This window comes from Lissotriton helveticus, chromosome 7, assembly GCF_964261635.1.
Source record: "Lissotriton helveticus chromosome 7, aLisHel1.1, whole genome shotgun sequence".
NCBI classification, from domain to species: Eukaryota; Metazoa; Chordata; class Amphibia; order Caudata; family Salamandridae; genus Lissotriton; species Lissotriton helveticus.
In genome coordinates, this window is record NC_136068.1 from 1709417477 (window position 1) to 1709427106 (window position 9630).

At 45.1% G+C, this 9630-nt stretch overlaps 1 long non-coding RNA gene across 1 annotated transcript; it reads left to right on the forward strand.

The window, feature by feature from the left end:
- The first annotated feature begins 2180 nt into the window (after window positions 1-2180).
- Window positions 2181-2637, forward strand: LOC144767629 (uncharacterized). The gene is made up of 3 exons (XR_013598288.1): window positions 2181-2291; window positions 2383-2486; window positions 2573-2637. It is a non-coding gene; the product is annotated as an uncharacterized LOC144767629 (long non-coding RNA).
- Window positions 2638-9630: the final 6993 nt, after the last annotated feature.

Consider the following 9630-nt stretch of genomic DNA (forward strand, 5'->3'; position numbering starts at 1 on the left):
CTATGTCCTAGTCACGTTGAAGAACGAAAATCCAATCCAAGTATATGGATGCCGACCGGTTCAGCGGGGTTCCATACGTGTGGAAAGTGTAATGTTTGTCAATTTGGAATCAATAGATGTACCAAATTCCAACACAATCGATCAAAAGAATATCATATACTCTCTTTCATGAACTACAACACTACTTTCTGCATATACTTACTGCAATGTTATTGTGGGAAGATATATGTAGGAAGTAGTAGTAGACTGCTTAAAATAAGAATACAAGAACACGTCAGGGATATCAAAAAGAGAGATGACCGTTCTCCCATAGCCCAACATATAGCAGAGACACATCCCACCCAGACTGAAATTCAGTTTCATGGTATAGTTCATGTTCGTGCAGGGAACAGAGGAGGAGACAGATTGGTCAGACTGAGAAATACAGAGGCGAAATGGATATGTCGTTTGAGGGCTGTCTCTGAAGGGTTACATTTTAATAATGAATTTCTTCACTTTTTATAAACCTGCTTGAGACTGCCAATGTGTCTGACACTAACCCTCTGTTCATTTTTGATACAAATGTTTTAATGTTAGTGTCAATGCCTTAACAATTGTATTTGCGAGCGTAATTAAGTCAATTTATAATCAAACAAACTAATACATTGGGACAAATAAGGGCATGTTTCATTGTTAGTGTCAATGCTTTAACAATTGTATTTGTGAGTGCAATCATGTCGATTTATAATCCAACAAATTACCACATTGGGATTTAATCAAATATAAATGTTTTAAAATGCATTGACAATCCATACTAGCTCCTTTTCTTTGTGTAAAAATCTACAGAGTTAATGTCCCCACGTGATAAGTTAAAATATGTTCGCTATATATGAATGAACAACGCGCTTATAGATAATTCCGAGACTAGACTCAAGTATGTAGAGATTACAGATATTGTTCCATCACCACCAAATCGATGCTGACTATAGATCGGTCACCGGGTATTCCCAGATTTCAAACTATCATTAATCAGCTTAGACGTCTTAAACACTGTCGGGTGAATATTGGACAAAGGTGCCGGCTTTCCCCCATGAACAACATAGCTATTACGTGCACTAATAATCATTAGCCAAATGTTAATACTACATTTCCCAGGAGTCGCTATCATTCACTCCATATGAATGAACAATGCGCTTATAGATAATTCAGAGACTAGACTTAAGCATGTAGAGATTACAGATATTGTTCCATCACCACCAAATTGATGCTGACTATAGATCGGTTACCGGGTATTCCAAGATTTCAAACTATCATTAATCAGCTTAGACGGCTTAAACACTGTCGGGTGAATATTGGACAACGGTCCCGGCTTTCCCCCATGAACAACATAGCTATTACGTGCACTAATAATCATTAGCCAAATGTTAATACTACATTTCCCAGGAGTCGCTATCGTTCACTCCGTAACATCACGAAGGAGATGTTAGTTTAATATAGAGGTTGATGTTGTAATAACTACATTTCCCATCACTATTGATACGTCTGGATGACGCCAGACGTCGGTTGCATAGTAACGATACAAAACAAAAAAAACGAGACATTGAGTTGCAATGTGGACTTCGTTTCCCATGACCATGCAAGCGCTTTGAACTATGTGAGTTCAAATGTCAGCGTTGCGCGGTAAAAACAATTAAACACAGCTGTTCTGAAATGCTCAATTGGGGGTGGAAATACGGGTATTTATAGATGCTCGCACAAGGGTTCCTTGACTCGTTTGGAAAGGACCCTACACGAGACGTCGGCGGCACGCTAAAAGTAAGTACTACGGAAATCTCTTGTGCAACATTGCCATTCTGCTAGAATTATGTAGGATTTTATCCAACTCGGTCCGTAAATCTCTGGCTTGATCCGACTTCTTACATGGGATAGCTGGTAAACAGCAGCCTGTCAATGCAGTATGATTTATAATTTAAACGTGGTTACTTGTAATACCTTTGGACTTTGCAAAATTCTGAAGCAGATTTGAGTAATCTTAAAAATACTCCATCTGCACTGCTACATATTTTAGAAAAAAGAAATGTTATACAACGGTGTATTTAGAATATCACTCTAATTCATGGGACAGTCACAATAAACAAGCAGACCTAGCGATATGTAGCAAATAGGATGCATTTCTAATAAAGACTCATATATATTGTTATAGATGCCCGCTATTTACTGAAGTAACCATGATGGGTCCAATGAAACCTCAAAAATTACATGTGTAAAGGAGAGAGATACCATTGGGGAATCGCCACATTACCCTTGACAATGTAAGTAGAATTCCCAGGTTTTTGTCCAATACTTTAGTATGGTCCAACAAATAGGGCAAATTGCTACTTAGTAATTTTATATATTTTTTAGAATCCCTGTGATACTGATGACAAATACGGAAAATTGCCATAAAATATTGAACAAACCTGAATACTATACCGAAAACGAGGGGATCAGAAAACACTGTTTTAAGTGTAAGTGTCATCTGTATGTATTTACTTAATATATACCATTTGCAAGAAAATGTGGTAACCTAATATGTATTTTCAACATTTCATAGGTCTTTTTCTTTGGTGTATCTCTGTTTCGAATGATGCAAGCTCTATCCATTACAGTTTTACCGATTTTAGAGGTATGACCCAATGTTTTTAAAAAAATTGTGTGACTCTAGTGGAATTTATTCCATATTATAATGACATGAAACTGATTTAGCAAGGAATGTGGATTTATGGTACATCCCAGATAACTTGGCAACTATGTAGCCATACCTAATCTTTTATAATATCCAATCAAACTATAATAGATAGTTCTTACCTTTTAGGAGTAAAATTAGAAGGTATTCTGAGGCTAACGTTTCTCCCTGGGTTGGCTTCCTACCTAAACTTTGGACTAGACCGAAAATTAAAGGATGAGCAGATGTCCTTTTTGTTTATCATTTTCTAAATGTGTGAAGTCCAATAATTACAAACTTTGGATCTGTTAGACGAATTTATAACAAGTGCAGACGGAAACAGAAAATATGAAACCTAAGGAGCACAACGCTTTTTGGTTAGTTGTACTAGGCCTAGCACGACTACCACTTTTTTAATTGTATATATAATATTTGTTTGTACTGTTTTTATTGTGTAAATATCTTCCATGTGTAATTTTGTGTTTTATGTACAAATTGCTTCTAGCCCTGAAGAAGTCACGGTGGTGACGAAACGCGTTGGCAGCTAGCAATTTTTTGAATTTCCGATTTTCTTGAATAAAAAGGCTCCTAACACAACTTTCAAGATCTGGACTTCACCATTTGTTTGAACGTATTTATGATATATGTCTGAAAAATACTGTTGCATTATTTGGCAAAAATTATAACTTGTGTATAATTTCCCTTGTGCGGGTTACTGTGTTTTATCTAATCGGCAGACACCCCTCTCACCTGGGTGTGACGCTCACGCATTTCAGTGCGGTGATCCGCATCACCGCACTGAAATGCATTGTCACGCATTTTCGACCTGTGCCAGGCGCGCCAGCAGCGCTCCTGTGCCCGGGCTCTCTCTGCTGTTCTGAGAGAGCCTGAGTGCCAATGGTGCGGCGCCCGGCTACTCTCAGATTCTATTACAGAACCGGAGGCTTCAGATTATGCTTCTCAATCTTTACTGCAAAATCACAGCAGCCAATGAAAATGCATATTTTCTTTTGTAACAGTATAAACAAACTACATTGCCCATGATGCACATATAGTAGCCATGCCTCCATTGTCCATAAGCACCCTTTGCATGTAGCCATCTTCCTCTTTCTTTGCTGCTCACAGCAAGAGTTAAGTGCACCTTTCATGTTCCCATACTCTGCATGAGTTTTCGCTAGTGATTTATGCCCATTGTAATATGTTACCTTGATTTATATATATTGATGTGGTTTCTAGACACTGTTAGTATTTTGGTACCTTAGCAATTGTTTCAGGGTCAGGATTCGAGGGGACTCGGGCGCTGCTCCGTTTCCGAGCGCAAAATCCTTCTCCTTCAGGTGATTGCTAGCGGAGCAGTTTATCTCCAGTTTTCAAAGCTAGCGACCCTTCAGAGTCGCGTTTGAGTTTACGGTCATCGACCGGCAGAGCGGCAGCCGTTTTCGAGCATAGGAGCCTTCATTACCGGCATTGCGATTCAAGCGCCGGTGCTGGGCCCCCTCATAGCCCTCCTTTGCCGTAGGCACCGGGTGGCTCTCGGCCGACGAGCGCGTCCATACGCGATCAATTTGGGCTGGTTTTGGGCTGCTTTTGGTTGCGTTTGGGCTGCGCTCCTCGGCGCGAATCCCCGTCTGACTTTAAACGCATTTCAAAGCGTTTTCCACATCGGTTGAAGCTCTGTGACATTCGCGTTAGATGCTTTGGTCCAGTTTTCAGTGAACAAGGCAATGGAGACCACGGTCCCTCAGACCATCCAGCAAGCCCTCGCAGCTGCCTTACGACCTATTAGAAAACAATTGGAAGGTTTTGCGAAACGACATGGCTACGACAAGAAGCCGCAAAAGAGACAGACTGAAGCTTCTGCTTCTGGTGTAAGCACGGGTAACCCCAAGCAATGCCGCATGCCCAGGCTCTATCAAACCTACCTGCCTGTGGGGTGGCGGAGCACTCTTATTCGGAGGGTACAACCAAGAATAAGTCTAAGGGTTATGATGACACTGATAGCACTACCACTAATACTGATACCGACACAGATACCTCGGAGGAGCCTCCTCCCTAAAAGGAGGCGAAGACTGCGCTCCAGCCAGCAGCAGGCCCTTCGCACACCCCTTTTAATTTCGACCCTTCCGAGATTGTCCATCCCCGGTCTTCCGAGTGGGTACCGACTCCCGCGGTTTCTGATTATCTCCACGAAAATCTGAGACAGGGGTTTTCCAGAGAAGTGCGCAACCATCTCAGATCGGAGTGCCCTCGCCCGGAAGTGCCAGACAAGGTGGCGGAGACACCCGAAATCGACGCGAGCCTCCTCACGTTTTTGAAAAAATTCTCCAAAGACCCCAAACATGGCATCGACCGCACGTGGCGCGGATGCGAGGATAAATTGCTCGATGTGGTGGGCGATTTGGCTAAGATATTAGAAATGGCATTGGCATCCAAGGAGAGCGCAACACCAATTGACCCGGATATTCTGGCGGGGTGGACCCAACGGGCCATATGCCTTGTTGGCAACGCTAACTGTGCGATCTCGTCAGAGAGACGCAAGTCCTTGTTAATTAGGATGGACACAACCTAACCGAGTTGGCGGACGCTGAGCCGGGGCCCTTAGCAGGTGGTCATCTATTCGCGAGCGTTTTGTTAAAGACGTCTCAAAGTATGTGGGCACGTTCGCTTCCCTCGATAAGGCGCAATCTGGAATAAAGAGGTTAGTCCAGCAACGTGTTTTTAATCGTGCCAGATGAGGTGGGGGCCGCTCGTCAGGCCGAGGATTTCAGCAAGGGTCCCAACGCGGCGACTTTGGTCGCGGAAGAGGAGATTGGGACTCCACTCATGGAGGTACCTTTTATCCGGCACGCAGAGGATTCAACAGAGGGCGTTTCCAGTCCGGTGGCAACAGGGCGAGCTTCAAAGGACAACAATCCACAGGTGAGTGTGGTAGACCACTTTCTTCTTCCTTTGGGGGGTCGCACTCGTCACTGTCTGCGACAGTGGCAAGCCCTGACCCAGGACGCTTGGGTGTTGCAAACCGTTCAAGGGTTTCAGTTGGAGTTTTACTCTCCTCCTTTGCAGTCAGCTCTTCCAGCAGATCCCCATTTTTCCCTACTAGATCGCAATTTCATAGACGAAGAGGTTGCAGAATTGCTACAGAAGCACGCGATTGCACCGTGCGACAAAGGGCCTCACGGCTTCTGCAGCAACATTTTTATTGTGCAGAAGAAAGGAGGTGGCAACAGACTGGTTCTGAATCTCAGAGAATTCAATCAATTTCTTACGTACAAACATTTCAAGATGGAGGGGATCCATCTTCTGGCAGATTTGCAGCAGGAGGGAGATTGGTTTGTAAGACTGGATCTCAAGGACGCCTACCTCTCCATCCCAATCTTCCCTCCCCACCGCCGCTTTCTCCAGTTCCGGTGGAGCAGCCGGTGGTACGAATGTTTGGCCCTTCCTTTCGGACTCTCCTCAGTTACTTGGTGCTTCACCAAGGTGATGAAGCTTGTGATCTCCCATCTGAGGGAGAGGGGGATACGTCTCATAATATACCTAGACGATATCTTAATCATGGCACAAGATCAAGCCAACTCAGACAGCACCTCAGTCTTACGACTATGCTACTGCAGAGCTTAGGGTTTCTGATCAACCCGAAGAAGTCGGTAATTGTCCCGACTCAGTTGATAGATTTCCTCAGGGTTACGATCGATTCACAGGCGGCTCAGCTGTGCCTTCCCAAGGCGAAGTTGAGAGATCTCAAGAAGGAAATCCAGACGTTACTGAACAGTCAGACAGTCACACTCAGGGCCATTGCCAGAGTGGTAGCGATTTTAGCATCATCAATTCAAGCAATATTCCCGGGCCCTCTTCATTACAGGGCTCTTCAGCGCCTGAAGATCAGACATCTTCAAAGAGGACTGTCTTATGCGGACTCCATCCCAATATCACAAGAAGTCAGGACCGAATTACAGTGGTGGCTCGGTCATGTAGACGCCTGGAACGGGAGAGCAATCTTCGGCTGTCTACCAGAGGTGGTTATCGAGTCCGACGCCAGCCGTTGGGGCTGGGGCGCACGTTGCAGGGACATATCCACAGGCGGCAGATGGTCTCCACAAGAACTTTCCTTGCACATAAACTGCTTAGAACTGCTCGCAGGGTCTTTCGCTATTCGGACACTGTCTCCGAGGCAGACCTCCTGTTGTATCCTCCTCCGCATGGACAATGTGTCCGCGGTGAGGTATATCAACAAGTTGGGCGGCACGAGATTGTCTCTTCTCGCACAGATAGCCAAGGATTTTTGGCACTATTGCCTCGTGAATCAGATCTCAGTGTTGGCGGAGTACATCCCGGGCCAGTCCAATCAGGTTGCGGATTGGAACCCAAGGCATCTCAGGGATTACAGCGACTGGAAGTTGCTTCCCAAAGTCTTTCAGTGGCTTCAGACGATTTGGGGTCCCTTCCAGATAGACCTTTTCGCCTCCAGGCTCACATACCAGATTCCCCAATTTTTCAGCTGGAGGCCGGATCCAATGGCACATGCGACCTATGCCTTCCTTCAGGATTGGTCGAGCGCGATCCAATATGCATTTCCCCCGTTCTTGCTGTTCCCCAGGGTGATGACGCAGGTGATCAGGCAACGGGCAGAGATAGTCCTGGTGACGCCGTGGTGGACGTCTCAACCGTGGTTCCCGAAGTTATTACAATGGAGTTCCGACATGCCCCGGCTGCTCCCTCAATCGGAGGCGCTATTGCTGAGCCCTCTTCAGGAGAGGCATCCTTTAATTTTGGAGGACAGACTCACGCTGATGGCATGGAGGCTTTCAGGGGACAATGCCTCTTGTCAGGAGTTTCGGACAAGGCTTCTGAGTTTATCAGACAGGCCTGGCCACCTTCCACCAGGAAACGGTATTCCTCAGCCTGGAAGAAATGGTTGGATTGGTCCTTGGAACGAAGTTTGGATCCCATGGGGGCAGACTTACCCCACATGTTGAATTTTCTGTCAGACAAGGCAGCGGAAGGTCTGGCTTACCGATCGGTGAACAACTTTCGCTCGGCCATTTCAGCGGGGTATATCCAAATAGACAGGAAACCGGTGGGTATGCACCCGGTAGTATGCAAGCTACTTAAAGGAATCAGGGTTGCTAACCCACCTAAACCTAAATATACGGGTCTGTGGGACGTTTCCTTAGTAATTTCATTATTTAACAAGTGGCACTATTATCTAGGAAACAGTTATCGGCCAAATTGGCTATGTTGCTTTGCCTGTCGTCATGCAGACGTTCATCGGATGTGAAAGCACTTGACGTTACAGGTAGAGTATTTACCCTGGAAGGGGTTTCATTTTCCATTACAGGACGTACGAAAATATTGTCTCATCATATTGAGTATAATACTTTCCAGATAATGAAAAATTATGTGTGGTACAATGTTTAAAAACGTATGAAGAATGTACGAAGGCCTTGATGCCTCAAGGTTGTTCTCAGCTGTTGATTGCACTGCAGAAACCATTTAAACCGGTGGCGGCTGCCACCATTGCCAGATGGCTTCGTTTTATAATGCAAGAAGCTGGTATTGACACTCAAATGTTTGGTGCTCATTCAGTAAGAGGCGCTATGGCGTCAAAAACGTACATGTCAGGCTCTAACATTCAGGACATTATGCGTTGTGCAGATTGGTCCTCTGAGTCAACTTTTAAAACATTTTATTATAAGCCGGTGGGTGATATTACTTCGGTGGTTTTTAATGAGCGTTAAACTAGCATAATCTGAAGCCTCTGGTCCTGTAATAGAATCAAAAATTTGCTAGCATTCGCGCCAAGAATTTTCAATTCTATTAAGGACACGGAGGCGAGGATTATCCCACCTGGCTTTGTTGACAATACAAAAGCATGCCCGCCCATGTTCACTGTTGACATATTGGTTTATACAGTGGTTACAGTTGTATCATTTCCTTTATTGCAGGATCAGACAAGAAGTCTGAATAGAAAACGGCAGACGACACAAGCGTAATCCTGAAGCATTGGTTATTTCTTCCACGTTGGAGGAGTGGTACAGTTATTCGAGTTAACATTTGGACTTGCGTTCTCTGCAAAGAAAGAGGAAGATGGCTACACGCAAAGGGTTCTTATGGACAATGGAGGCGTGGCTACTATATGTGCATCATGGGCAATGTAGTTTGTTTATACTGTTACAAAAGAAAATATGCATTTTCATTGGCTGCTGTGATTTTGCAGTAAAGATTGAGAAGCATAATCCTCGCCTCCGTGTCCTTAATAGAATTGAAAATTCTTGGCGCGAATGCTAGCAAATTTTTGACTCCTCACAGTGTCTGCAGGGGGGCCGGGCTGCTCTCTCTATACTGCAGGCAGCAGCTCAGAGCTGTCAATCACCGTGTGGGGTTCCAGGGGGGCGGGATTAAATCCGGATGTGCCGGCCGCGGTAGTGCCGTCACGTCCAGAACTAGGAAGTGCAGAAAAGTGACGGGGGATTAGAGAGTGCAGGCTGCCACGACGAGAAGCTCTCTGACTCTCTCAAGCGCCGCCATGGCCGCCCGCCGCAGCCGCCTGCGCCCCGTAACTGGCACAAAGAGTACAGAGAGAATGGGGGCATCATCCATCTTTCATTCCAACCTTCAGTGCTACCTGGGTACACATAGGGTCCCTCGCCAGCCTTCACAGCCACCAGTGTTACAAAGAGAGTTGGGGGTATTCTGCAGCTTCCACTGTGTATGCAGTGGCACAAATTCACTAAACAGGAAGTGAGGCAGATTTAACCGCAAACAGACTCACGCTTCTGAGTTCTCACTAGAACGAGGGCTTTTAACATCATATGCATTTCAAAGCAGTATTTATTTTCTTTGCGTTTGAAGCCAGACTGTTTTCAGACCCTCCAAAAAATGGCACAGTGAAGTATCTCTGAATGTTGTAGGACATCTCGAGTTAAGCAGGCTAGATAATAAATCAG